At 44.9% G+C, this 27805-nt stretch overlaps 1 long non-coding RNA gene across 3 annotated transcripts; it reads left to right on the top strand.

The window, feature by feature from the left end:
* The first annotated feature begins 48 nt into the window (after positions 1 to 48).
* On the top strand, positions 49 to 27805 carry LOC148127931 (uncharacterized). 3 transcript variants are annotated; one of them, XR_015740701.1, is made up of 3 exons: positions 49 to 177; positions 1038 to 2987; positions 27568 to 27805. It is a non-coding gene; the product is annotated as an uncharacterized LOC148127931 (long non-coding RNA). The 3 variants fall into 3 exon arrangements; XR_015740699.1 differs by lacking the exon at positions 27568 to 27805 and having other exon boundaries at positions 1038 to 4295; XR_015740700.1 differs by lacking the exons at positions 49 to 177; positions 27568 to 27805 and adding an exon at positions 606 to 943 and having other exon boundaries at positions 1038 to 4295.

The raw sequence follows: 27805 nt of genomic DNA, 5'->3' as shown, positions 1-27805 counted from the left end.
ACTAGCGGCGGCAGTGGCAGCAGAAGCCGGTGGTCTGATCTCCGGTAAGCCCCGAGCTGCGCCCGATGTGTCACTTTCAATCTCTCCCTTTTCCAGCCAACATAAGCAGCCGCAGCAACACGAGGGATTCGCCAGAGGAGACAAATGATTATTAGTTGCGTTGAGTCATCAAGCAAAGTGAGTCCTTTCTGGGGTTGTCCTTCTTTGCTTTGGGAATTTTGGGGGTGGTGGTGATGGTAGTGATGCCTTTTTTTCCCCTCCCTCTCTCCCTCCCTCTCCCTACCTCCTCCCAATTCTTGGAATCCAAAATAACAACAGCCCCGCTTCCTCCCTTCTCTATCCCTCCTACTTTCTCTCCCCCCCGCTGCTTCCTCCTTCCTCTCTTCCTAGTTCCCCAAAATAGTATCCGCGTTTATCTTACGGGATCACTTGGACAGGATAGAGCCCTTCCCAAAGCGGCCGGCTAGGATTTTACAAATTGCTGCTTGCTGGGGCCAGCCGTTTCCAGGCAGGCGAGAAAGACCGGGGGGGTGGGGGAGACGCCTGTCAGTGAATTAAAGCCCAATAAATATATAATAAATTGAAACACGCGGTTCACGCAAGCACACAGGCAAAGCAAAAGGGAGCAGACGGGGGAGCTGGGAGGAGAAGCGAGGAGGCGGCATTGCAAAGGAAAGGGGCAGGGTTAGCTGGAGGGGAGCTCGTGAAATTGGGGGAGAGGGGGAAGGCAGCGACCGAACCGGGCTACAGCTGTAAAAGTGAAGCCGAGGAGCCACGCGGGAGGGCATTCAGGACGCGAGGGCGGGAGGGCTGGAGCAGCGCCAGCCCGGTATCCATTCCAGGCGCTTCCTTCCCGTCAGTCTCTTCCTCCGAGCGGCCTGGCGGCGACGGAGCCTCAAAACAAACGCACATGGCCCTCCCCCGCAGCGCAGGGAGGGGGCCGGTGCGCGAGTCCCGCGGGGAGGGCGGGTGAGGGGAGTCAGCCCTCCTTGACCGCATTTTTTAAAATTTATTTATTTATTGTTTTCCTTCCCGAGGCGAAGGGGCGCTGCGTGGCCAACCGCTCCTCTCTGGGCGGGGAACAGTCCGCGTGGAAGCAAAGCCGCTTCGTCCTGCACGCTCGCGCTTCGGGAGCCGCAGGGTCCGGGGGCAGTAGGTTGAGTGAGTGGTCCCAGCTCGTCCGGTCGCCGTCGGCGCCGCCGTTCAGGAGAGCTGCCGCGAGGTGGGGTGGAGCGGAGGACAAGCGGTAAGGATCCGCGCCCCGAGAAGGGAGCTCAGGTGAAGATGATGCCTTCGCTGGAGCGGCGACAGGGAGCGAAGGCGCTATCCGCTGGGGGGGGAATTAACTGACGTTGGGCGCGAGGCCGAACACCCCCCACCCAACCAGCCAGCCCGAGAGCGCGCTTTCTCCACCCGGAATCCTGGGTAAGGGGGAGGGGGAGAAATAACCGACCCCTGTCCGCCTCTTTCCCTCCGCCGCCCCCAGTCACGGAGACCCTGAAGCCTCCCCTCAGCGTCGGCGGCAGCTCCGCGCTTAAGGTGGTGCAGCCGGAATCCTTTTCCCTCCTTCAGGCGGAGACGACTCAGCGAACTCCCCCCTCTTCCTCCTCTCGCCTCTCGCCTTCCTCGGCGCTGCCATAGGGGGAAGCCCCGAGCGCGCCCGGCCGTTCGTCCGCCCAACTGCCAGAGAAGGACCAGCATTCCTGCCACCGCTCAGCAAAACTCTTGACCCCCTTAAGAGTGCTTGATTTTACGGTGGCGCTAGAGGGTCAAAAAAAAAAAAATCCCCTCAGCCGGAATGGGTTTCGGGATTGTGCGGCTTTTTATAATCGTGGCGACGGGAGAACGTATTTAAGGGTTTGGGAGGATGTGGATTCTTCCGCCCTTGTTTAGAAGGGTAGTAGGACGAGGGAATAGATAGAGGCAATTCAGAAATACCCTCGCGAAAGAACGAAGAAAAACTATTGTCCTGTTAAAGCCTGCCTGGAGTCAAAGTTGACTTCTGAGGAATTCGTGGCCACGTCCACGAAGCTATCATGGCAACAGTAAAAAAAAAAAAAGTGGTTCGCGTTAACTTTTTCCAGGATGGATTTTTTTAGACCTCCCAAACAGCTTCATTATGAATATGAAATTCAGGAAAAAACATGAAGAAAAAATCGGGAAAAGGAGAAGGAGAGACTTTAAAAACACCCCGAAGTTTTTCCTTCAGCGAGAGTTACTCGCCGACGAAATAAATCGAGGCGAGCATTTAGCCCAGACAAAATTAGGTTGTCTTAACCCAGGCAGATTTCTCCTTTGGGGCTCCCGAGATGGTATATTTGTTTAACCTTCCTCTGGCGGACCCTAGATATTTCACTATCAGTGGGGTTGAAAGAAATGCAAGGGCTTGGTGTCGTCGTCCCCCCCCACACACACCATGCGGTACATGTTTCTGACGTCCTGAAGCGAAAGCCTTTCCGCAACTGTCATGCACGAGTGAGCAGAAGCGGAGAACCCCAGTAACTGCCGCAAAATTACAGCGAAGCGCTTCCTGTGCGCCGAGGCTGCCGAAGCCGGGTAACCTTTACAATCGGGGCCGAAAAGAAACCAGAAAAAAAGCACCAAATAGCTTCTTGTAATCTCGTTGGACACTTTGGTCGGATGAGAAGCAAAAGAAGAGTCTCGGCTCTCTTCTTCCTCGTTCCCACCGCCCCCTCCTTCTGAAGTAGTTTTGCGAGCCGCTACGGTGGACGCTTCCAGCCTTCGGAAGGGGCAAAAAGCGAGGTGGGGACTTTGGACTTTGGGCTCAGCCGAGAACGGGAGTCTGGAGAGAAAAGGCGCGGCGTTCGTGCTCTTCTTCCATCTCTCGAGGATGGACCTAGGCTAGATTGCTGTAGCTCGCCTCTCTGCCGACCTTTCTGTGGCCCTCTGTGGATAGACCCCTCCGCCCCTTCTAGGAAGCGCTTGCTGGTTGGCATCCCCGGAACTACGGAGAACCCCTGGCTAGGGTAAGAGATTAATTCCAAGTCATTTCCATTTCAAATCGGAGTAGGGCGAGGGTTTCAGTCATCCCTGGAAAAGTCGCGGTTCTTCCGCAGAGAATTTACACTCCCCCATCCCCTCCACTCCCCTCCCTGCACAAAACGGTACTTGTAGGACATGTCAATCTTTTCCTGAAAACTGTAGAGGACGCTTTCTTTTTTGACATTTCAAAAGCGTTCTGCAAAGGAATGTAAAAGCCGATGTAGTACTTACACTCTGTTCCTCTTTGAGCTCTGCTCAGGACGAATGCTTACAGACTCATTTGAAAGAATTATAGTCGTAGTATTGAAAGAGTCACTCTCAAATTAGCAGAAATACATTGTGCTGGTTTCAGAAAGGGAGTTTGGGAAAGATGTGGAAACGAAATTGCAGAGGGGTGGGGGAATCCTACACTAAACGAGACGGGATGATTTGCCAGAGGCATTTTCTAACAAAACTTTAGTCCTTTAATCCTAGCAGTAGAATAGTAATTTTCCAAAGTTACCTTTATTAACTAGATTGGTCGTCAAAATAGGAAATATTACTAGTTTCAGAAGTTGAGATTTCTGGTGGGAAAATAAAATTTGTTTCAGGCAGATCTTTTCTGCTCCTGACTGGTTTGTCACTATTGTTACCGCTGATTATATGGGTGGCTAGAGAGAGTTCATCCAACCTCATTAATGAGCTCTTTTATGATATCTGAGAAGTGATCTGAATATGCATTTGGTAATTGATCACATTTAACATCACAGTTCTGGTGAATTACCTGATTACTGGATTTCCAGGTTCAGTCTTGAATGCAACTGGATTGGTCACTTGTTTGTATTGTATAAAGTATTCATAGTTTATAAAAGATTTTAGGAAAACCGTTGTAAATTATTTAGCCGCTCTCATGGTTACTTTGAATAATGCATTCAGTTAAATACTGATATACAGTGGGTTGAAGTACTGTTGTTTTAAAAGTAAGTCACATACTTTCACCATTTATTTCCTGATGAATTAATCTTCTTGTAATGGATTTAAAGTTTTGTGAAACTTCCTGCATGGTTTCTGAAAATAAACTTAGATTATGAAAAAGTTTAAACCACTATAATTTATAAACTCAGCAAGTTATAATTTAAGATCCACAAACTTAACTATATCTTTCAACATCACTATTCAATTTTGTGGAGTTGTCTGTATTTTTAAAAAAATAGTAACTTGAGAAAATTATGGTTCTTAACCTATTTAGATTAAGTGGAATAAATATCCAATATATTTATAAATTTCTGCAATAAAACTTTTGTTTCAAATTAAATATGCTTTGCTTATTTTTTCCCTCTTCTAAATATAAAATCTGTTTGCACACTTCAATAATCGCAAGTTTTCAGCATTTAAAAGGGGGGTTCTTTTATTTTAGGGTAGTTAAAAAAAAAAGTTTAGTTCAGAATGAACATAAACTGGCATTTACTTAAGGTTTTTTGGTGGTAAAATTTTGGATCAAAATGTTTTCTGCATTGATCTAAATCAGGAGGCTTCTTGATATTATTATTAGTGTTATTAATGTTAAATAGATAAACCCCCAATATAATTTATTTTAATGCTACAGTTATATAGCTTCCATAATAATTTAGTTTTCCCTTTGAAATATTATTTTAATTTTAAGGATATTCTCACTTGTGTTTGTTTCATAACAGAACTCTATCAGAAACTCCTTTCTCCACCCTACCCAGTCCCACCTATGCCTAGGTGCCCTAATTTGGCACAAGAGACTGATCTCAGCATCAATTCATAATCCAAGAGTCAGGTTTAGGTTTGGGTGAGTCTTTTTTCTTTACAAATCACTCCAAAGCACTCTCTATATGGAAAGAAATGGTATTTCTCCAAGGATCCAGGGGTCCCAAGAGCCCCAAAATAAGATGTGTATGTGGATCTACCAAGACTAATATTGCCTTCTTCAGGCATATTACAACATCCAAGCCATTCAGGAGCCAGAAAATCTCATTGATCACAGCAAAATATACCATTGTCACAATGCTGGAGGGTAGCAGCCTGCCCATCGACTCTGCAAAATTAGTCCAAGAATAATAAGACAGGCAGCCACAACAGCTTCTAAGGTTTTGCTCCTTATTGCTAAATTATTGGAACAAAGCTTTGCTCACTCCATTCCACTCCTGCCAATGCCCAGTCATACCCGGAAGAAAATGAGGATTTCATACCTGCCTGGGTGGGCCCAGGATTCAACAATACAATTTCGCAAAAGCAGTTAGGCAAGATCATGTGTCATCTTCAGGCTAGGAAGCTCACAAAGAAATCCCATTAGTTTTGGAAGGACAAGGGTCTTGGCGAATATACTGAGCGTGATCCCTTTTTGAGTCCTGGTCTTTAGAACAATTTATCAAATATTAATTGACTGACAATTGTATAGTGCAGAGATGTTTTAAGGATAATAGGGGAAGGTGCCAACTTGTAAAACAGAATTGGGGTAGGAGCCAATTCTAATGCTTGCACCCCATGAATTTCAGGGGATTTGTGGTGACTTTGGTTCCAACCCTTAGTATGAAAAGAGGACATGAGCATATAAGGGTGAGGTTATAATTTCATTAATTAAAATGAGAAAGCTGGGACAGTTCAGACAGAATAGAATTTCTAAATTTGCTAGAAAAAATAAACATCCACCCATTTGCATACTTTGGGATAAACCATAAACCATGATTTACTGAATAAACCATATTTTAATGACTGTATTGTAAATACTCAACTGGCTAAAATGTAAATCATGGTTTAGAAACCACAGTGCCTAGCTTGACAAAACACACATAGCCAGCACAGAACAAAACATATAGTTTTGCACACTTTAGGCCATAAACAGGCTAAATAAGAGGAATACCTATAACACCTGGAGAGAAAAATAGACCACAGAGTAAGTACAGTTTCCTATTACCTGTACACAAAGTCTGGATACTGCACCAGTAAGAAATATCTCTAATATTTAACAGTCATCTATAGAGATACAGCCTGAGCTAGTTTCAATGCTTAGCCAAGATCAGAAAACAAATGACTTGTCAAAAAGCGGCTACCTAGAATGAAGTAAAAAAGCCCTTCCATGACCTGGAATCACGCCTGACTAACTGGAGTTGACTCTTTCAAACAGATCCCCATGGAATCTCTGTGTGTATGGTTTGGGTCTGTGTGCGTGTGTGTGTGGTGTGTGTGTGTGTACATGTATACACATTCATGCAGATACATATATCTTTTGAAACAAAATGATCTCTAATTGCTCCTCTCAGATAAGAACAAAGCCAGAAAGTACCATAGTGAATGACTTGTCCACCTATTGACAAAGATTTAAAATGTAAAACGCAAGTCAGATTTAAGAGCTTGAACTGTGCTTGGGGGGCAGGTGGGGGGCACAAGAGACAAGTTCTTGAAAGAGTTTAAGTAAGAAGCCAAGAAGAAAATCAAGCACCCTAACTCTAAGTTGACAACTCCTAACTTGAATTATGGGCAAGAAAAGTCTGACTTAGCCTGGAAAAGGCAACTAGCTTTGTTGCTGCTGATCTCCCAGCTTCAGAATATTTGGGAACAGGGAAGGGCATGGGCTGTAGGATTCTGGCTCTCTTTTATGGCACAAGAACCAATTTCCTTCTCAATAGGGATTGAGCATGTTAACCCAAGACAGAAGATCAGCTCCCACTGCCTCTACCCTCAAATCAAGAAGAATGTTTTACACCAGCAGTGCAGCAGGAACTGAGCTCTTAAGGCTGGTCACTTGCATCTTAGGCCTTTTTACAGTGGCAAAAAAGGGGAAACCTGGCTGCATGCCTTCCCTCTCTTTTACCTCTCCCTCTAAACAGACAAGCATTTGGCACCATGAGCCAGGAGGCCTGTTCTTTCTCAGGCTCTGGACCAACTTCTTCAGAGTAAAACAGTTATCAATGCAGGCATGTTGGCTCTGATCTTGCCCTTAATAAATCCCATCGGAAATAATCAGGAGGGAAAGAGGGACTTAGGGGCTTCAGCCAGAAAGGGCTGTTTAGCAAATACCAGCCTTGAGGAAGGCTTGTCCTTCGGGCAGCGCCACCCTGTGTTCAGTCTGTTCAGCTGAACTTTAGATACAGCAAAAGTAAAAGAAATCTGGTTGTGCTATAGATTAGAAAGGCCATTCGGGTAAGCCCATTTTGGGTGAACTGAGCTAGTTCCCTCCATGAGTTTTCCTCTAATCTGTTTGCCTCTAGCAATGCTACTGTCATTCAAGTCAGATAAATTTAGCCCTCTAAAGCCAGTAGGGTACCTGTGCTCTAATCCAAAGGGGAAACTAAGCCATAGGACTCAGGGCAGAAAAATTCTAAAGCTTTTGGGGGGAAGAGGGAGAGGAGAGGCAGAGAGACTTGAGAAGCCCCTCAGACCAGGGAGCAGTGCCTTGCTAGCTGCCCAGCAAGTTTTCAATGAACTGTCCTACTGCTAAAATGAAGCAGTCACTCTTGCTGGGATCAGAGTGATGCTGTGGCATAGATGGTGACAAAAGGGTTTAGTCCTGGTTTAGCAAAGCTGGCCAGAAGTTGCTGGACTCTGTGTTGATTTTGCATACTCAGTCTTGAACTTTGCATAACAACTACCACTTTTATACAGCATTAAAAAATCCTTGATATTGGGATGGGGTGAGGAGTGGCAGAAAGTCTTTGCTAAAACTCTTTACAAGGCAGGTGCAAAAGATGTCCCTCATGCTGACTTACTGCCTTAGCTACCCACTCAATCTGAGATCAGCCTATTCAAAAAGGTTGCACAAGAAAAATTGTATGGGGCATATTGAATTGACACTGGCCATTTTTACATGCATTCCTAGGCCTGTGACCTTGGAAGACACTGGATGGGCTTTTTTTCTCTCTAGTTAGAAGCTTCAACAGTGACCACAGTGTGTCAGGTTTTAGATTACAGAAGCTAGTCACTGGTCACAGAAACATCCAGGAAAGAAAAAATCTATTACCTAGTTTCCCTCTGTAACCAGATTTAAATGTGATTCCTTAGGAAAATGAACCCAGCTCATTTTAGAGATTGATGGATGTGTTGCTGATGGGGCAAATTGGGTCTCTCGCCCACCTACACTCCATCTCTGTAAGGTAGCTAATCCAGTTTCCTGAAACATTTGTATTTCATTCCCAACACAGCAGGACTTACTATTGACTAGGTTCAAAAATATCTACTTCTTTCTTAAAAGGCTTGGGCTCTCCAGGCAATTTCTATGTATACTTAAGCTCCCAGCCTTAAACTTAGAAAACAAATCCTAAGGATTTTTGTTGTCTGTCTCTCGGAATGCAGCCCAGAAGAACAAAACAGACTTTTTTCTTGCATTAAAAGGGGAACAATTCTCCTTCGCTTCTGACTCCACTCATTTGCAGGTCTATTTAGCCCTGATGACTCCAACCTAAATCCACTTTGCATTGGTTCCACTACCTGATGGCAATGTGAACAATTTCTGTTCAAACAGCAGTTGCAAAATGGTAGCAGTGCTTGGTGTATTGGAAGATTTTGAGCCTGATTTGAACCTCTCAGCGGGAAAATACCTGCAAAGTGGAACAGCTCAGTCTCCATTGTGAACATCCTGTGTTATATGAGCACTTCTATCTCTGGAAAAGTACATAAACTTCCTACAAGTCAAAACATAGTTGTGGTCCACAGACAATTGCTTGAAACACTTTTAACAGTGTTTCATTAGCAACATGTGTTGATATTGTTTTAGAGAAAGACAGGCATATTGCCTGTTCGACATTTGAACCCCAAGGCACCTGTGTCTCACCTTTCTTTTAAGCATACCAACAAGTTCTAAAGCACTGAGTTGCTACCTGAATCTGAATCCGAATCCAAGATTTGCCAGAAAAGGGTTTTTATTCACTAAAGAGTCCTTTACAAGCAACTGGAACACAACAGGAAAAATGGGTAGCATGGATGCAGCCTGAATGCATATTCTCCCAGATCGTTACATTCAATGAGATTTACTCAAAAGTGTGGGGTGTACAGAATTACAATATTCTGTACAATAGGCATTACAATAGGAATTACAATAGGAATCCTCTTTTTCAGAAACAAATTTCATTTATTTGGACATAAGATTGAACGATTTAATAAAGGAAAAAAAGTTTTCTGTGAGAAAAAATGTGTCACAGAACTTAGTCTTACACTTTAGGACACAGTTGTGGAGATACAATCCTTACTTGAAGGAACTGTGGAGATACATTTCTTACTTGAGGGGACGTCCACATTTTCGAAATACCCCACAAACTCAGAAACTAGGGATAAGGCGGGTCATCTTTCAGCCGTATCTCAGACATTCAAGCATTCTGACGCGATTTCAAGTATACTTGATGAAGTGAAAGGCACACCCTCATATCCAACTTACGTGAGATCAATCTGATTGTCTGGTTACAGCAGAAAGGTATAAGAGAAAATCACCTGAGAGACGAAGGGGGCCGTAGGGTGGGGGCGAGGGAGGCTAGATCGAGAGGTAATAATGCCTTCAAGCGGACGTCCCGCCGCGTCTGCGGGCCGCGGTCTCCTTTCTGCGAAATTCGCAATCCCGCAATCGAGCGATTTAAGGCCAGGCTTGTGTCCATTGGATAAAAGCCCCCTCAAATTTGACAAATGTCACAGATGGGCCTAAGACTCCGGCCTTGTTGAACTTCCAGGAGAAGGGTCCGCTTTGGGCGATTTTAAGCAGAGAATCTGGCTGGTTTTTATCGGGTACAAAAGGAAGGTTTCGTTTGAAATCCATAGGTTGAATTGAAGAGGACGCTCTGGAAATATTTCGCCGCTCAGGCTATTTTATTGTCACCCCAGTTCGTTTTCAATTAACAGTTGTCCGTCAACCGAGGAAGCCCCGGGAAGCATTTTAGCAGCAGCTCCGAGGAAAATAAACCACGAACTTTTTAAAGAAAACGCGAGAAAATCCCGAAGCCCTCATCCAATTATGCCTTGATGCCGCCTTCTTAATGCAGAAGCCCCCTTTGAGGGCGTTGACACCCGTGGCTAATTCACGAAGGTTTATTTGGGTACAAAAGAAGGACCTCCTTGGGGCCCAGCTGTGACCACGCAGCGCAGCGACTTAGGACTAATGGGGGGGGGGTGTTCCTGTTTCAGAAAACCCCAGGCCCCTTCAGGGCGCCCCGAACGCTGTTTGCGAAGTTGGCTCCCCAAACTGCGAGGAATCCAACTACCCAGAGCCATGCGCGGGCTTTGTCTCGCTCAAAGCGGCTCCTTAAGCCCACAGTGACAAACGAACAAAGCCGCCGCGCCTCGGCTGATGACAAACCACAGGACCAGCAGCGCTGGGACAGCCTCGGAATTGGTTTTGGTGCTTTCAAGGCACCGCCGTCTGGACGCGATTAGCACCTTGCACGTAACCTGGGGGATTGTTGGGTGCGGCTGGCTTGGGAAAATCTCGTGGCATCCTCCGCTCCTTCACATTAAGGCAGATTTGCCGCGTATTATTCTCCGCCAATGACCGAGGCCGCGGGGGAGGAAAAAGTGAACAAGTTTGAGTTGCCCGTCTCGGTTTCCTCGAAAAACCACCTTGTAGCCAACCACACTTTGACCCACCGGTTTTACACCTAGCCCACAAAGGAGCAGAACTAAGGCCATTCCTCCCAGGAAAATTCGCTGGCGTGTGGATCTGCTTGATTTTTCCTCCTAGCGGTTCTTATCTCACCCAGTTCCCAGCAGAAAACCTGAAAGACGCCTTCCGGGGTCCTTGCCTCTCCGCCTTTCAAGAGCAGCTTACACCCAGCCTCCCAGAGGGATAACGAGAACTCGTGTGAATGTAGACCTGAGCCCGACTCAGCCCGACTTCAAAAGAGACAGAAGCTGCTCCCGGCTCTTTCCAGCCGGACTCGTAGCCCGGAGGATTCCGCTGAAAATTTCCCCAGTAACATTTTCAGAGCCAGGCAAACTAAAGGCAATTGCACCTTCCCGACAGAGAGAAAGCGGAAAGAGAGGGAGTTTACTATATACAAATGTGGGCAAACTTTCACCGGGAGAGCGAGTGGGTGGGGGGAGGAAGGGCGGGAGGGGGGAACCATCCCTGCAGGCCAGGAAGGTAGAGAAGGGAAAGGAGGTTGAAACTTGTAGACTACGGCACGTGGGTCCTTTGCGACCTTCTCCCAGTAGGACTGATTCACCGTGCCCCCCCCCCCTACCGCCCCCTCCTCATTAAGGCCCGCAGCTGAGGAAGAGTTCCTGAACCCCCTTCCCCCACGGAAGAAGCGGCCAAGCTCTGCTCCCAGCTCCGGCCCCGCCCCGCAGGCCATATTTCAAAGCCCCTTCCCAGTTGTCCGGGCTACACTGGGGCGGGAGCTTCTCGCCGGCCGCGTTGGTGCAAATTGGGCGACTCTGCCCCGATGCGCTTCCAGTTGCGCGAATCCCAAGGCGGCTGGGTGGGGGGCCCTCCCGTTGCAGCCCTCCAATCTCTGACTGAACGGCACTGGGTCGCTCACCGCTCCAGCAGGCTTCCCGGGGGGACCGCGTCGTCCTCCTGCCGATCCGGGACACCGCCGGCACCCGCCGACTTTGGTTCCTTTCCCGCGGCAGCGACGACCGCTATTTCGTGTCGCCGCTTCCCATCGCGGTTGCCAGAGTGGACGGCGGGGCGGGGGCGAGCGAGCTTCCTTCCTGCGAGCTTGGCGAGCGAGCCTCGCCTCCTCCGCTTCCCCTGGCAATTATTCTGCCTTTTAATGCCACTCGGGGAGAGGGACCAACCCCCACCCCACCTTTATTGCCGCTGATTGAAGAAAGCGGCCTGATCGACAGGTGAGAGCCGCCGCTCACCCGGGGAAGCCGGCGCGCTTAGGAGCCGCGCTCGCTCGCCCGCTCGCTCTAGCCAGCCCGCCCGCCTGCCCGCCCTTGCTTTGCTTAGGAGGCTCCAAGCTTTCGTGGACTTGCGTCCCAAGGTCTCCTCCAACCTTTGCAGGCTGGCTGGGCCGCCGAAGCTTCCCAGAATTCTGCCTTCCGTTCAGTTATCTCCTCGGAAATTTTCAATTTTTCCTGGTAAAATCAAATATTTTCAAGGCAATGTAGTTTATCTAGGGTTCTAGGCGATTCCCTGGAATGAAGGCTATCGTTCCCATTGTAATCAACGTGCAAGTACCTCCAAGTCCTACGGTGGTAGCAAGGATGGCCCCTTGCTGAAAGTTCAGGGTTAGAATAAGGTCGGGGTGATCTGCAGGAATTTTCTTTTGCTGATCTTTCAAAAGCTCTTAAAAGGCTGGCCCGTTTCAGAAAGTCACCCCCTCATATGACTTGATTTGATGTCTCCATCTCTTTTGTTTTCTTTGCGTTGTTATAGTGCCATTGTATTTTCATTTCTTTTACTATGTATATTTTATATTGTACTTTTTCTATGTATGTCACCAGGTGACATTTCCATTGCCATGACATGGAAATATGTTAAATGAATAACTACTATCTATTTATGGCTGTTTTGTCCAAGCTACTGTCTTTCAGATGCAACTCCAGCTTCCATAAGCTTAGTGGGTGTGCATTATGGCACTTGTGGTCCATCCTTTCTTGGAGGATCCAATTTGAAGGAGGCAGTCAATAGTGTCATCTGGAGTACTATCCCTAACCCAAACTCTTTGAAGAAAACCCATGGAAATCGATGGTACTCCCTGCTGAGTAGAGAGAGCACCCCAGGATTGCTGCCTTGCCTTTGTGGCTTGTGCTGCACATTCCTTGGGAATACATATCTCCACAGTGGTGGTGCCTCTATGCTATGTGTCCAAATGTGATTCTGTGCCACTTTTTTTTTTTAAAGTTCCTGATTCCACCTTTGGGAAGAGAAAAAGCAGCATTGCCTGAGGATCTAGCTGGGATCCCAAGAATAATATTGCCCACTTTTTATTAGAAAGAAGCATTAGACAGAAGTCAGTAGGCAAGCAGTGCTTACTAATGGCTAAGTGAGCTACAGCCTGAATTTTCTCAAAAGGCTTAGGCATCAGCCTTGTACAAACTCAGGGAAGGGAGGAGGGCAGTGGAGCCATTAATCCTTCAACTTCATCCAGTTATGCCAGTGGTTCCTAACCTTTTTTTCGCCCCACACCCCTAAAGAAATTTCACTCGAACCTCGCACCCCCTGAAATAAATAATAAATAAAAATGCCAACATATAGCCAATATCCTATTATTTACCTGGACTTTTCTCACACCCCCTGGAATATCGTCTCGCACCCCCAGGGGGTGCGAGCACCCCAGATTGGGAACCCCTGAGTTATGCTGTTCAAAATTCTCTCTCACCGAAACTAGCAGTGCACATCAGCCAATTATGGACTTGCTTTAACTTTTGAAATAATTAAGGTAATCTAAAGCTACACTCTGGAGTTCAGTTCTGACCTATACCCTCATGGATTTGCTCGCTGGCTCTCTTTTTCAAATAAGCTGCATTTCCTAAGGCTCTAATTCCTTTCCACAACTTGCTCTGGAGTGGGAGAAGGGATAAAATATTTGTAGGGATAATGTCTCCACTTCCATGGGGAAGTGCTTTGCAGGTTGTATCACCATAAATAATTGATCTCTCTCAATTTCAGGTTGCAAAAAGCTGGGCCATATGTGGGAAACTCTTGGTTACAATGGAAATAGTTTGTGCCTGTTTTTTTTTGTGTATTGTCACTTCACGTTTGACGAATTTGCATCCCAAGCAAGGTTCACTTCTGATCAAGAGACCTCCCTATGGATACTCCCTGGGAAAAGTCCCAGCAAAGCAAGTTACTGGCAGCAACAACCTGCACTTGTGCCTGCACTTTTCCTAACATTCAGGTCGATTTATAACAATCTTTAAGAGCCGTGGTGGTGCAGTAGTTAGAATGCAGTACTGCAGGCTAATTGTGCTGACTGTCGGCTGCCAGCAGTTAGGCAGTTCAATGCTCACTGGCTTACTCAGCCTTACATCCTTCTGAGGTTGGTAAAATGAGGAGCCAGATTATTGGGGGCAATATGCTGTGTCTGTAAACTTTTTAGAGAGTACTGTAAGGCACTGTGGAGTGATATGTAAGTCTAAATGTGATTGCTATTGATTTAAGATAAGGTATTTCATTTTACCATAGTGCAGACCAGGAGGAAAGAAACAAGAAAGCTAAGAGGGACATCTCTGGCTGTCTTTATACAACACTCACAACTCTATAGTAGGACATCACATTTTATTCTCTTGTACAACTCAGCCCTGCACTTCTGGGAGCAATGTGAACCTAAAACCTTGGGTTAATTTAGTAAACGTAGTCTGGTAGTACAGAAAGAATGGTGTGGGTATTCCATTATGATGCACTTACGTTTGTCTCTCCTTTAACTAGCTATATGAAAGTCAGCCATTTATAAACGATGGATTAGGTCTTAGTGGGATATCTGAAATTTCCTATCTACCGTATCTCAATTCAGCGAAACTCTGATCTAGCTAGTATTGAGTCTGCTTAGCAGGTAAACCTGGAGGATTCCTCCAGCTGGCACTTACCAGTTACCTCTCCCAATGCTCCACCTCAGTTTATCTCTGGATATTCCCCCAACAACCTTGGGGGGAAAGCGAGGAGAGTGAGTGTGCAACGAGCTAGGAGGTTCGGAGCAGGAGTGGGAGGGAATATGGCCAGCTGGATTCCTGGAGCCAGCGCCTTTGGAAAGCCCTGAGGGAAATGTGTGAGGTTCGGAATTGCTGCCTGGAAGTCAGCCAAAGGAATCTCCAAGTCAAGAGAGAGGGCTTGGAGCAGGTGATGATTTTTTGGTGCTAGCTTGCTGCTGAGAGGACCAGACATTGGAGAAGAAAGCAGAAAGATATTTCTTGTCAGATGAGGAAACACCATCTCATTGCTGAGATGACATACACGCCTCTTGGCACATGTCCACATTTCTGGACAATGCAACAGGCTGGCCAGCCTGCCTCTGAGAATACATTTATACCCTCCAAGGGCAAGATTCTCACTACTAGTACTGTCTCCATTACAGACGACCTAAGTCCTAAGCAGATTTCATATGGCTTGGTTTTATTTTCCACCAAATTAAGCTGCAGCTTTGTACTTGAACTATCTATGAAAAAAATATCCCTAAGTCCAGATGGACACACTTCGGGGGCATCCAACCTGACCTTTCCTGGTTTTGACACCCAGTACACGACCCTTCTGCAAATAAAATATTATAGCAGAAACTCTCTGGGATTCAGTTCCTTTCTTTACTAGTGAGCACAATAAAAAACAAATGTTGCATCCACACAAATGCTGCATATAGAAAATTTAACCTCAGAATTAACCATCCTTTTTTTTTTTTAACTTGAACACTCTTATTCGGAAATAAGAACGGGTGGCGTCATTTAACAAAAAATAACAAAATCTTTTGAATCTCACTCTTAATCATACAGAGCAAGATTAGGACGAAACTCAGAAAATGCAGCAGAAAATTGAAAGGGCAAACCATCTATCAGATCTGAGAGACGAAGGGGGCCGTAGGGTGGGGGCGAGGGAGGCTAGATCGAGAGGTAATAATGCCTTCAAGCGGACGTCCCGCCGCGTTTGCGGGCCGCGGTCTCCTTTCTGCGAAATTCGCAATCCCGCAATCGAGCGATTTAAGGCCAGGCTTGTGTCCATTGGATAAAAGCCCCCTCAAATTTGACAAATGTCACAGATGGGCCTAAGACTCCGGCCTTGTTGAACTTCCAGGAGAAGGGTCCGCTTTGGGCGATTTTAAGCAGAGAATCTGGCTGGTTTTTATCGGGTACAAAAGGAAGGTTTCGTTTGAAATCCATAGGTTGAATTGAAGAGGACGCTCTGGAAATATTTCGCCGCTCAGGCTATTTTATTGTCACCCCAGTTCGTTTTCAATTAACAGTTGTCCGTCAACCGAGGAAGCCCTGGGAAGCATTTTAGCAGCAGCTCCGAGGAAAATAAACCACGAACTTTTTAAAGAAAACGCGAGAAAATCCCGAAGCCCTCATCCAATTATGCCTTGATGCCGCCTTCTTAATGCAGAAGCCCCTTTGAGGGCGTTGACACCCGTGGCTAATTCACGAAGGTTTATTTGGGTACAAAAGAAGGACCTCCTTGGGGCCCAGCTGTGACCACGCAGCGCAGCGACTTAGGACTAATGGGGGGTGTTCCTGTTTCAGAAAACCCCAGGCCCCTTCAGGGCGCCCGAACGCTGTTTGCGAAGTTGGCTCCCAAACTGCGAGGAATCCAACTACCCAGAGCCATGCGCGGGCTTTGTCTCGCTCAAAGCGGCTCCTTAAGCCCACAGTGACAAACGAACAAAGCCGCCGCGCCTCGGCTGGTGACAAACCACAGGACCAGCAGCGCTGGGACAGCCTCGGAATTGGTTTTGGTGCTTTCAAGGCACCGCCGTCTGGACGCGATTAGCACCTTGCACGTAACCTGGGGATTGTTGGGTGCGGCTGGCTTGGGAAAATCTCGTGGCATCCTCCGCTCCTTCACATTAAGGCAGATTTGCCGCGTATTATTCTCCGCCAATGACCGAGGCCGCGGGGGAGGAAAAAGTGAACAAGTTTGAGTTGCCCGTCTCGGTTTCCTCGAAAAACCACCTTGTAGCCAACCACACTTTGACCCACCGGTTTTACACCTAGCCCACAAAGGAGCAGAACTAAGGCCATTCCTCCCAGGAAAATTCGCTGGCGTGTGGATCTGCTTGATTTTTCCTCCTAGCGGTTCTTATCTCACCCAGTTCCCAGCAGAAAACCTGAAAGACGCCTTCCGGGGTCCTTGCCTCTCCGCCTTTCAAGAGCAGCTTACACCCAGCCTCCCAGAGGGATAACGAGAACTCGTGTGAATGTAGACCTGAGCCCGACGCAGCCCGACTTCAAAAGAGACAGAAGCTGCTCCCGGCTCTTTCCAGCCGGACTCGTAGCCCGGAGGATTCCGCTGAAAATTTCCCCAGTAACACTTTCAGAGCCAGGCAAACTAAAGGCAATTGCACCTTCCCGACAGAGAGAAAGCGGAAAGAGAGGGAGTTTACTATATACAAATGTGGGCAAACTTTCACCGGGAGAGCGAGTGGGTGGGGGGGGGGAGGAAGGGCGGGAGGGGGGGAACCATCCCTGCAGGCCAGGAAGGTAGAGAAGGGAAAGGAGGTTGAAACTTGTAGACTACGGCACGTGGGTCCTTTGCGACCTTCTCCCAGTAGGACTGATTCACCGTGCCCCCCCCCTACCGCCCCCTCCTCATTAAGGCCCGCAGCTGAGGAAGAGTTCCTGAACCCCCTTCCCCCACGGAAGAAGCGGCCAAGCTCTGCTCCCAGCTCCGGCCCCGCCCCGCAGGCCATATTTCAAAGCCCCTTCCCAGTTGTCCGGGCTACACTGGGGCGGGAGCTTCTCGCCGGCCGCGTTGGTGCAAATTGGGCGACTCTGCCCCGATGCGCTTCCAGTTGCGCGAATCCCAAGGCGGCTGGGTGGGGGGCCCTCCCGTTGCAGCCCTCCAATCTCTGACTGAACGGCACTGGGTCGCTCACCGCTCCAGCAGGCTTCCCGGGGGGACCGCGTCGTCCTCCTGCCGATCCGGGACACCGCCGGCACCCGCCGACTTTGGTTCCTTTCCCCGCGGCAGCGACGACCGCTACTTCGTGTCGCCGCTTCCCATCGCGGTTGCCAGAGTGGACGGCGGGGCGGGGGCGAGCGAGCTTCCTTCCCTGCGAGCTTGGCGAGCGAGCCTCGCCTCCTCCGCTTCCCCTGGCAATTATTCTGCCTTTTAATGCCACTCGGGGAGAGGGACCAACCCCCACCCCCACCTTTATTGCCGCTGATTGAAGAAAGCGGCCTGATCGACAGGTGAGAGCCGCCGCTCACCCGGGGAAGCCGGCGCGCTTAGGAGCCGCGCTCGCTCGCCCGCTCGCTCTAGCCAGCCCGCCCGCCTGCCCGCCCTTGCTTTGCTTAGGAGGCTCCAAGCTTTCGTGGACTTGCGTCCCAAGGTCTCCTTCAACCTTTGCAGGCTGGCTGGGCCGCCGAAGCCCCGAGACTACTCTTAACTACAGAGTAACTTCCACAACGGAGGTTCGGAACTGGTGAAAAGAAATGCCTAACCCTCTCATCTGAGCCACTGCTTTGGGGGAATCGGAAGGAGTAGGTCCTGTGGAAATGCAGTGGCCCAGCCACCAGCTCAATCCCTTTCTCTCCCCGGATCCGTCCAATTTAGAAAAGCACAGGTGTGGGGGGACAGGTGCCAGGGACTGATTGTCTGGAGACTGACCAAACGGGACCACCGAACACACCCAGCTCCCCTGCAGTCAGCAGAGAAGACTTGGAGTAGAGGATCCTTTCCATCTCATAGTTCAAAGAAGAGGAGACTGTTGGGGAGGAGAGCAGGAGGAAACACTTTGCCAGGATGCCACAGCCTCCCTCTGGAGAACCTTTCTTGGCCCATAATAGCGTCTCCCTGACAAGAGGTTGTTGATCATTTAATTAAAAGTTTGGTGTTACATTGCTTTTCCAAGAGCTGATGCCAAGTGTTGTATATCACCAGAAAAGGAAATAGTAAATTTTATTTTACATTAAAAAGTCTCTTAAATGCCTTCCAAGGAATCTGCTAACTTGGGCTCTATGGTATCTAGTGGATTTCACATCAAAGGGTAAATATCATGGGTTAGAAATCTCCCAGACTTCGGTCACTATTGCTTGCTCAAATGCAAGTCCTCATGGAGATCAGAAAGTTTTCAGAGCAGAATCCTTGGTTTTGTCCCCAGATATGCTTTTAATGGATCTTATCAAGGCAAATACTAGTATTCTTACCTCCAATGGTAGCTGAAAGCTACTCTAAGTAAGTTTTCAACTGTGCAGTATGTCGTTCTTTATGTCTTTCAAATTTTCACCAAACTTACTTAGTGTGAAAAAGGCACTGTCTTAGATCTGCCAGGAACTACCTACCTTTCTCTAGGATTAGAGGCAGTTAGGCAGGTGAATTTGGGAATGGGTGTCTGAGTCAGGGAATCCTCTGATTCATGGGTTGTGAAATTTGTGTTTCCTCCTCTATCCTGCTTTTCAGGACTTTTGGCACACCTGAAAGGAGTCCTTGGTCAATGAGATTGCTACACCTTCCACTGTTACTAGCCAATTGTCCAAGTTAAAACCCACAGACATCAGTGCTGACAGCCTCCCCTTTCCTTTATCGTCCCCCCACAAGACTTTTCTCCCCCTCCTTCTCTCCCACTGTTGAGCCTGTGCTTTGTCAGTGCAGTGGAAGATTTGATGTTTTCAACAATCTGCAAATACTCCATTTTGTGGCATGTGTGAGGATGTGTGGGTTTAATTGCAGAGGATGCTTGTTTTTGCTTAAACTTGGAAACCTGGTAAATTTCAGTGGTGAAGAAAGAAATTATAAACCTCTCTCTCTGCAACACATTCATAAACTTCTTACTACTTCTTAGAACGGATGGGGGCAGGTTCCAGCATCATCTTTGAGCCACCACGTTCTTTTTAAGGGAAATGAACTACCTGGCTGGTGACAGGGAGGAAATGTTTCTGGGCTTGGTGCTGTGCTGAAAAAGCAGACGTTTGAGAGAGTCTCTTTTAAAGCTCAAGAGCCCACTTGAGCCACAATTCAGGAAAGGAAACCCTTGGTGGTCTTCACTTCTTATCATTCCTAACAATGCAAGACCCTTCTAAGATCTAAGAAGGTTATATTTCTAGATAATCACAGTTTTCAATGTCCCATTATACCATGCAGATGCACTGAAGAAGCCCAAAAACATAGGAAGGAAGGGGTTGTTCCCTAGGAGTTGGTATTAGGGGATTCCAGATTCAAGGCTAATCGGCATATAATAGCTCAATTTTCTAGAAATTGTGCTCCTAAACTGGGACTGTAACCATGCCTGATGTCAGTGAGTTACAGCTTAAGTCACCATCAGTCACCATCAGTGCTGCCTTTTATTGATCATGCTTTTCCCAGTACTTGGTTTTAATAGGCAATCTCAAATGTTTATATTGTTAAGAGGAAAAAACTTTTTATATCCACATTTTGGTGCCATAAATAATTGTATTTACTTTTATAATGCAGTCTCCCCCATATTCTAAAAGCACAGATACGGCAGTCTTCCCTATTAAGGAACTATTTTAGTCCTCTACTCGTTTTTAGTTACATCTTTCCCAAGGCTACAATAACTCTTAGGCATGATGACCACATCTTTTATAAGGAAATTGGCTGTTATATTTCAAATGTCATTCTTAATTGCAATAATAGACTCTCTGCTTTTTTTTAACAGCAGTCACGTACATTGACATTTTATTAAGCTACCCACTATTTCTATCTTCACTGGGGAATAAGTCTCAGGGATCTCAGTGAGTAAACATATCTAGAATTGTATTGATAGGCCTTCTGATTTACTCAGACGCTCAAGGCATGTGTTTAATCCTTCCTGTATTAATAAAATATAGGGTTGGCTCTTCCAGCAGGCCTTTTGCAAATTTTCTCAAAAGTAAATTATCTTTCAATTCAGCAGGTTTTCTGACAATGTGCATCAGACTAATGTGCACCCAGCAATCCTATTTAGATTCCAAACTGTATCTAAGTGATTTTTATGATACATCCTGCTTATCTTCTTCCTCCAATTACATGGGCATAGAATTGTCATCCTGATCTCACTTATTCTGGGTTATTATTATAATTTTGTTTGACAAATCTATAATATTGCAAGATAAGCAAGTATGTTTAAAAGACTATGCTTCTGATCACACATGTGAATTTTGTGTTTACCTATACAGGGTTTAGATTAGATTACACAGAACACTAATCCTAAACTAAACTCTTTAGTTGGAGAGTTTTTAACCAGGTTAAAAATTCAGGAATTGCATTTGTATAGCTCGTTAAACTTTAGTTATTTTTTTTCATCAGTTTTTAATTTTTAAGTGTGTTGGAAAAATTCATTTGATTCAGGTAGTAATTGGTTTACAGTTTAGCTGAAATCCAGACAATGAGTTCATCGAGGGATCGAATTAAGCGTGTTGTCTGAATTCAGGTACAAAATTAGCCATCCCTATTCGAGCATACTTTGGGGAGAACCCAGTTCTTGTGTGCAGCTATTCGAAGCCTTCCTAGAAAGGCTGCTCTGTGAGTTGGGAGCCAGATTCGGAGGTCGGTTCACAAATTCCGCTAAGCCGTGATTTGCTTAACTACGGTTTTTGAAGTGGTGAGACGCGCCCATCGATTTTGAGGTCACTCCTTGAAGTTACGCTCAAACCAGATCTTCCAAATGACAGATTAGGTCAATCTGTGCGAAGCTGCTGTCCGGGTTTTAGGCTTTACCGGCAGATAAACCCAACTGACTTGCTGCTTCAAGATTTCCCGTCCCATCCTTGCGGACGCCGAGATTGTCTGGGGAGTATGGCCGCTCTTTCCGCTGCTCTTTCCGTGCTGTTCCCTCCCTTATCTCAGCCGTCGCCTTTTCCCGCTCCCTACCACCACCACTACCACCCAGAAACAGCGGCGTTTTGGCCGGTACTCCGAAACAGGCCACTTTGTTCCGAGCACGGATTGATGAGGCGCCAGTGGTTTGAGAACCGCATCCTGGGCGCGGAAGGTTCGGTCAGAGCACGCTTCGCCCATCCCTTAAATTAGCGGAGAAGATTTGCAGAACCTATGCCCAGTTGATTGTAGCACAACGGAGCCGAGGCACCTACCAAGATATAGAAGTCCAAGATATAATAGTAAAGAGGATACGATACGGGGGGCATTTTAGGACGGTAGCGGGTAGACAAGTTAGAAGCGTTTCAGACCAGTGAGAACTAGAAACAGAAAAGGCTGGAGATTTCCTGTGTCTCCTTTTCTTTTCCAGGTGGACCTACAGAATCCTGATAGTTGCTATCTAATTCGGAAAAGCTCTGAGAGGCAGAGCATGCTGAGATTTGAGGAGTCCTCAGCTAAGTTTAAAATCAGAAATGGGTGTGGTACTTTGTGGAACATGTAAAAAGTCCCCTAGCTGTTTATGTTGATTAAATATGATCGTGCCTTGTGCCTACACAAATTTGAGTCCCTGAATTGTAGTAGGCTGTAATGGGGATTTCTGCACTAAAATAAAGATCCAAGAGAAAAGCTTCGGCAAGATCTAGATCTTCAAACCTAAAGTTTAGTTCAAACTTATATTATTTAGGTATAAAGGTGGAACAGTATAGCCTTTGTGTGTTTTATTTCAACATACTTTAAGATATATATATTTAACCAGTGTGAACTAGGGCCCAATGGCTTCTACAAAATTTAACCCAATTTCACCTAATCTAATCCTGATATTATATGGAAGGAAATTAGGATTACTCATTACCATATTTGTATTAAATGTACAAATATGGACCTAGAAATGCTAAAGTTCCTTCAATTCTTTTGTAATTGTTTGCAGGACACTTGATTGAATTATTTCTTATTTACATAATTTGAGAAGCTAATTTGTTTTAAAAAATGCCATTATTGCTTGGTTAAGCAGGGTGACTATGATGTATGAACAGGAGAAAGCTAAACCTAAAGGTTGGGATTTCTTCAGTTCAGGAATATAATTCTGTTAAATGAAGAAATAATGATACCAGGATAGAAGCTTTTTATGCTTTCTATAAATTCCACCTGAGATTACAATTTTAGTCATCAAACACATCAAGAAAGAATTATCTAATTACATTATCTGGTTTGATTAAACCATATAGAGAATCTATAGAAAAATGACATGTGAAAAAAATGGATCAGTAGAATCAATTCAAGAAAGACTATATTACATGAACAACTTTTTTTTTTTAAAAAGATACATTTTATTAACAAAAATATATGCATAATCATGTGGTTCAGCACTTACTGAAAAATATTACCAGACTTCTGGCAGATAATAATAATTTCTTAAACTTGTATGCCACTCAGTTCTCTACTCAATTACTCAAGTTCATCTCTAAAACCAAAACAGTTATCCCAAGGTTACCTCCAAAAATAAGAAATTAGAACAATTAAAATCAAAAATAATCACAAAAACCAAACATAAACCTCGAATAAAACCTGAGATAGTTGCTCACAATTCGTCATTTGGGACAAAAAAACAAAACAAAAAACACATTGATTTTACTAATTTTTCTTTATAGCTGCCAGTATCTCCTTCCACAATGCAAGATCTAATTTATTTACTACTAAAATTCTTGTGTCTGTTTGTCTGTTTGTAATATTCAATTGGACAAAATAGTGCATCATATGGGAACAATTTTTCAACCAAGATACCTCAAATGGACTAACTGACAGAACGTCAGGACCCATCAATCCAGTAAGAATGAAATTTGGGGGAGTTGTGGTCCCTTCAGCATCATTATGTTGCATCATTATCTCATGGCCACATGATTATCATTCCAATGCTCCCTGATATTTTTCCACAAGTCAGCGGGGAAGGCAGCAGGAAGTATAAATTTGATCATGATTGCCATACTTCCTTCCAGCTTCCCAGATGCAAAGTCTTTGCAGGAAACATTGGCAATGGGGAAGCAGGTTTCTCAGGTAAGTTTCTCCCACCTATGCCACCTCCCCAGTCTTTCAATGCTCATGTCATGTTGGCTATTCATGCATCCCTGCATGCTCTTTCTAACCTGCACTGCACTCTCCTGTGCAGTGCACTCGATCCATATCATCTGACAGCTCTTGCACTTTTCCATGCACTCTCATCAACTTGTGTGGCATCTCCTGTATACCACATACATGTTCCCTGACTCATGCCAAGCCCCATGAGCCTTCTTTAATCATGAGGCACCCCTTATACATCCTCGCAATACCCTTCCCAGTCCACGTCATACCCTACATTCATTACTGAAATAGCGCATCTTGTGCATCCTGCATATCCCCATGCACACTTCCTGACCCACAGTGCACCATGCATACCTTTCTTGACCTGTTTGGCACCTCTCATGCATGTCTGTGAACCCCTGCATATCTTTCTCAACTGTTACTATACTTCCACACACCCTACCTGACTTTCCTGGTGCTTTTTTTGTTTATTTGTTTGCTTTAATATGGCAATGGTAAAACTGGTAGGAAGTCGAAACTTGATGCGGCAGTAAGGAAAACAGAGGGAGGAGGAGGGAAAAAGGAAGGAAGGAACTTTGTGCCAGCTTTCTCTCAGCTTCCCATAAGGAAAGTCAATGGGGAAGCCATCAGGAAGTCAGAAGTCACTCCCACTGATTTTCTGCCCCTGTGGTCTTTCTGTTTCTCTGTTTAAGTAAGGAAATATGTCTGAAACAATGACCAACTGGGTCTTGGATTGTCTAGTTGGGATACAAAACATCTTAAGGGTAAAGGCTTACCTACAGAAGTGTCTGAAGGGTTCAATTATTCCAGTTTATAAAAGTAAAATCAAAGGGACCCAACAATTGATTGGCTATTCACTGTTAGTGAATCTGTAAAGTAGAATCATGGAGAAAATAAACAGTACTTGTACAAGTATCAGGCAAGCTTTCAGAAAACAAGAAGCTAGTGCCTTATTGTGCAGCATTCACATGCAATACGTGGTAGGTAGTTCTCGACTTACAACAGTTCACTTACTAACCATTTGAAGTTACAACGACATGAAAAAAGTGATATATGACCATTTTTCACACATGACCATTGCAGCATCCCTATGGTCACATTATTTATATTTGGATGCTTGACAACTGAATCACAATGATGATGATTACAGAATCTTGGGATCATGTGATCATCTCTTGCAACCTTCCAAGAAGCAAAGTCAATGGGGAAACCAGATTCACTTAACAACTGTGTTACTAATTTAACAACTGCAGTGATTCACATAACAAGTGTGACAAGAAAAGCTGTAAAATGGGATAAAACTCACTTAACAAATGTCTCACTTAGCAACATAAATTGTGGGCTCAGTTGTGGTCATAAGTTGAGGACCACCTGTATAATCATATTGTTAGCCCCCATTTAGCAAATGGAATTGGGATCAGCAATTTCATTCCTTAGCACCATGCTCATTAAGTCAGTGGTGGGATTCAACCGATTTGCACCAATTTGGCTGAACTGGTTGTTAAATTGCTAGCTGGCCCTTCCCCTCCCTGCCCCGCCCTTTCCAGGAGTCCCCACATGCCCCATTTTGGCTCCCAGGTAAGTGCAGGAGGTGCAATGTGGCCCCCACGGCCCGTTTTTGCTCCCAGGGGGCTACAGGAGGCCAAATGCTACCTATCACACCCCCTAGCCATGGCCACCATGGCCATGCCCACCCATCCGGTCATTAGGGCAGAGAACCAATTGTTAAATTGTTTGAATCCCACCACTGCATTAATTAAAACTTCACAAGATTGCAATGGGCTTACAACCTCTTTGGTCATTAAGTGAATCATCAGAGTTAAGCTTACAATTTTACTTCCATGTTCTCTATTAACTCACTTTGTCACAAGTAGTTGTGAATCGCACAAAAAGTAATCACATGACTGCAGGATGCTGCAACGGTGATAAACGTGAGGACTAGTCTAAAAGCTACTTTTTACACCACTGCTATTTTCTCGTTAAATAAGTCTTTGTGGATCTTTCATTTGCCTGTAACTCAGTTGCAGACCAAGATGTATTTGTTTATATGGACAGTAGACTGCTAGTGCTGATCAGAAACACTACAAACTGTACCATTATGCAGATAAGAGTAGGACCCTCCTAAATTTTAACAGAAAGTATACATATTAAAAGAGGCATGAAACAGACTGATATTTCTTTTTTAATTTTTTATTTCAGCAATGCATACCACTTTAAACTTGAATTTTAATTTCACATTTTTTTCTCCATCAATTGAGATCAAAACATGCCTCTTCTGGTATATACAAAACAAGCTCTGTGATAAGTCCTTTCCCTCAACACCTTATGAGGCAGTTGGCCAAGATGAATTATTTCTGCAAAAAAAACAAAAACAAATCTACGACACTTAAGATCAATGTCAGCCTAAGATCATGAAAGCATGTCATGCATACCAGGGGTGGGCTTCAAAAATTTCAGCAAGCAGTTCTCTGCCCAGCTGCTGGGTGGACGCGGCCATGGTGGGCATGGCTTAGTCAGCCTCCTGCACCACAGAGGAGGAGGGGCTGTTTTCCCTGTGTTCTGGAAGCTTTCCTCGAGCCTTCAGGAGGGACAAAACTACCTCCCCTGAGTTCTGGAGGCCCTCCAGAGGCCAGAAATGGGCCTGTTTCCAGCCTTCCAGAACTTCCAGGAGGCCCATTTTTTTGCCTTTCCTGGACTCCAGAGGCCCATTTTTTGCCCTCTCTGAGCCTCTGTGTGGGCCCTGTGCTTACCTGGCATCTAAAATGGGCAACGTGGGGACTCTTGGGAGGTGAAGGGTGGGATGGGCAGGGCCAGCCATGGGTGGAATTTGCGGGTTCACCAAACTGCACAGAACCCGTGGGAATATATACTGCATCAGTCCAAGAAGGACTCTCTTGTCATATCTTCCCTGGCCATGGAATGGCATTCATAGATATTAAATTGTGGCAAAATGTATGAAGAAGTATTCTTATAGTGTTCTTTTAATATTTTTATTATTAGAAGAGTGAAATAGAAGGAACAATGTCTGTATCAGATAGTGTCAAATAAAAGAAAGAGAACAACTACTAAGCACATATAAAAACACTGTGGGATAACATGGCAGTGACACATTCTCCTCATGACTTCCACTTGTTTCTCTCACTGTTGACCACAATTTAGATTTTTATCATTTACTTTGAATATTGAAGATCATTGTTAGTATCTCTTAAAGCCCTTTCATCTATTATTTTAATTGGTCTTATAACTTTTTTTCCTAGAAACCATATCCCATATGTCTAAATTTGCCCTGTTGTGTAATAGATAGTAAATAAAAGGAATTATTCTTGCTTAAATTTGCTTGAACTTCTATTGTATATTGTCAATTTTGTCATTGCTGCATATTCTCCTTTTTTATTCTCCCAGTCTTGTATTGTCAACAAAATTCTTCTTTTTCAATCTTGAACCAAATTTGTTCTTGCAGCAACATATATTTTATTGTGTTGCTTTTCATTTAGGTTTTCTGAGATTATAAGTAATAAAAGTATGTGGTTTTTTTTTTTTTACTTTTAGGATTTTCTGAGCATTTTTTGTTACTTTCTGGTATCTCTGAAATTTTCTTTTATATTATCACCATACATGATAAAATGTTTCTTCTTTGTTACATGATCAACATTTATGTTATATGATTTGTCTGTCATTATTGGTGTAGATATATATCATCTGTAACACATTTTATATTAATTTCTCTTAAACTAGATTTCTCTTAAATAAACCACAGTATTGTACTATGATTATTTATTTGAAGTTTTGTATCCACTTTAACATGCAATTTTTTTATTTGTTTTATTTCTTTGCCATATTTCAATATATTCTCACATTACTGAGCAGGTTGCAAAGATTCCTACAGTAAATAGAAATTCCAAACAACTCTTCTGTTTGAGATTAGTCGACAATAAAGAGAATGGTCTTTAATGCTTTTATGCTGTTTTTTGTTCAGTTTGGTTTTAAATATTAAGAAAAATGTCCGTACGTTTTATTCTACCTTTTATTTGTGCATTTGCATTCTTGTATTGCAATGGTCACTGAGTAAAATTATAATTTTCTTTCTTTTTCAGGGCAAAAAGAAATACTGTTTCCTGCTTCCTACTTACATCCCTCTTCATTCTCTTCTCACTATGGAATCACAGAATATTTGAAGTAGTGCCTGTAATTAAACCCCCTTCCTTCAGCTTGTCCTGAGAAACTCTTACTGCTGATATTCAATACTTCTTTAACAGTAATTAATTATGATTCTATGTATAGTTGTCTGATGCAATTATTATTTAATAGGCAGCAATATAAATTAATTAATTA

This window comes from Pseudonaja textilis, chromosome 1 (assembly GCF_049901715.1).
Source record: "Pseudonaja textilis isolate UNSWEBS1 chromosome 1, rPseTex1.2, whole genome shotgun sequence".
Taxonomy (NCBI): Eukaryota; Metazoa; Chordata; class Lepidosauria; order Squamata; family Elapidae; genus Pseudonaja; species Pseudonaja textilis.
This window is presented reverse-complemented; position numbering and strand designations above follow the sequence as displayed.